This window comes from Malurus melanocephalus, unplaced genomic scaffold (genome assembly GCF_030028575.1).
Source record: "Malurus melanocephalus ecotype Western Australia unplaced genomic scaffold, MMel_1.1 scaffold_7, whole genome shotgun sequence".
NCBI lineage: Eukaryota > Metazoa > Chordata > Aves > Passeriformes > Maluridae > Malurus > Malurus melanocephalus.
This window is the reverse complement of record NW_026623239.1, coordinates 6,109,830-6,112,224: the sequence shown is the minus strand read 5'-3', so window position 1 is coordinate 6,112,224 and position 2,395 is coordinate 6,109,830.

Sequence of the window (2,395 nt, the reverse complement as noted above, 5' to 3'; positions counted from 1 at the left end):
AAGAAAGAAAGAAAGAAAGAAAGAAAGAAAGAAAGAAAGAAAGAAAGAAAGAAAGAAAGAAAGAAAGAAAGAAAGAAAGAAAGAAAGAAAGAAAGGAAAAGAAAGAAAAGAAAGAAAAGTCTCCCCAGACCCTCCTTTTCTCCAGGCTGAACACCCCCAGCTCCCTCAGCCTTTGCTCACCAGACTTGTGCCCCATACCCTTCTCCAGCTCAGTTGCCCTTCTCTGAACATGATCCATGCCATCAATGTCTCTCTTATAGTGAGGGGCCAAAACTGAACCCAGGATTCAAGATGTGGCTTCACCACTACTGCATGCAGAATGTTTACCACCTTAGAGTGCTTGGTTAGTGTAAGAACTAAACTTGGAATGGAAAGGAACTGGGTTAATGAGGGCTGCTAAACTGCTAAAGTGTCTCCCACACTTAAGAAATCATTCTTGAGGAACTCCACATCACTAAGAGTGACCTTTTGGAGACATGAACAGGGCAGTCTGAGCCTCAGGCACGTGTGAATCAGCATCAAAATWCATCAATTGCATCAGAAATGCTGATGCAGTGGCTGAGATATGTCTGGGTTTGGTTTGTACAAATGCCACATGGAGGCTGGCATTCCAGCCCTGGGAAACTCCAAGTCAAGAGTGAAACACTTAAAAGGAGGAAGTGCGTAAAAGAAAAGTATAAATCCTTTCCAGGAACACTTCAGATATTTCAAGGAAAGAAAACAAAGCAAATACAAAAGACAGGGAATAATAACAACAATATTTCTGGAAGAAGTTGTTATAGAACATTGTTTATTTAGTGCTTCCATGCTGTTCTAATTATCAGCACGATGTGCAATATTTATATATAAAAAAATTACTAAATCCGCACTATGAAAGAATAAGTATCACAGAATGAAAGGATAAGCTGAGCTGGAAGGGACCTGCAAGAATCGACCCCAACTTCTGTTCCTGCACAGGACCAATCCCAAGAGTCACACCAGAGGGGTCAGAGCATTGTTCAGATGCTTCTTGACCTCTGTCAGTCTGGTGCTGTGAGCACCTCCCTGGGAGCCTGTTCTAGTACTTAACCACCCTCTGGTTGATATCCAACCTAAACCCTTCCTGACACAACTTCAGGCCATTCCCTCGAGTCCTGTCACTGGGCACCACAGAAAAGAGATCAGTGCCTGCCCCTTCTCTTCCCCTCACGAGGAAGATGCAGACTGCAATGAGGTCTCCCCTCAGTCTCCTCCAGGTTGAACTTTGATCTAACAGGAAAGAAAAATGTGAGAAGATAGTGTTTGACTAGATTGTTACTACTTAAATAGAATTTTAATGATATTTGTATAATTTAGTGAATGCTTATATTCTTTGATTTTTCCTGATGGCTCACTGGGTCAAGACATTATTTTTTACTGAGTCTCTGTTCACTTTCCTGTTAGTAGTAATAGGGTATGTTCTACTTCTCTAGTGGTACTTTTCTCCTCTAAGGTATTCAGACCCTTTTGCAAAAACACTTGGGCTGAGGAGGAGCTTTTCATTTCATATTAGCAAGTGCTCAGTCAACTCTTTTATGGAAACAATGTCTGTCTATAAACCCTTAGTTGGAGCTTGCTTGCCTTTGGTGCTAGAGAAGGTGCYGGACACTGAAACTCACAGGTTTCACTGTGAATGAAACTCAAATGATCCATCGGTGTGGCCAGACCATGCTTCTTCTGTTCTTGACAACTCTGATCCAGACCCCTCACACAGGCAGGGAATAAAGCTTTGAAGATCTGGGATGTTAAGGCAAATTAACAGGATTTTAAGGCAAATTAACAAGAAATCAAAATGTTCATCGATGTGTGTGTCTGTGTGTGTGTATGTGTATGTGCATTTCAAAAATGTTTAATGATAATCTATGTTGATTAATATTAGCAGATGATTTAAAATGTTTTCATTAACATTTAAAGTGAGTGAGAAAAGAATGTCTCCTTGCCTCTGGAGACAGCTGGAGGGATCTCTCTGAATAGCTGAAGATAACATGCACAGCTCTATCCTAGTGCTTATTTTTCTGGCTGCATTTGAAATTCAGCAACATTTTGCTTCGGGAATTTCCAGTAAATAGGACATGACAGGGAATTTATGTAAGCAGTCAGCTGCTGGATATATGGCCTGAAGAAGTTTGGAGCGTAATACCCACAGAAAACGAAACAAAATAAAACAAAAAATCCTAAAAAAAAAATATGTACCAGCTTTTCTTCTTGTTGGGCAGAGCCTCTTGTGAATCACACTTCTTTTCTTCTTCTAAAGGCGTATTTATGCTGGGAGTATTTTCCAGCATCAGATGAATATAAAAAAGCCAGGAAAAAAAAAAATAAATAAAAGGTCCAGCTTCAGATKAACAATTTGTTTGTTTCTTTAAGTACATGGTTT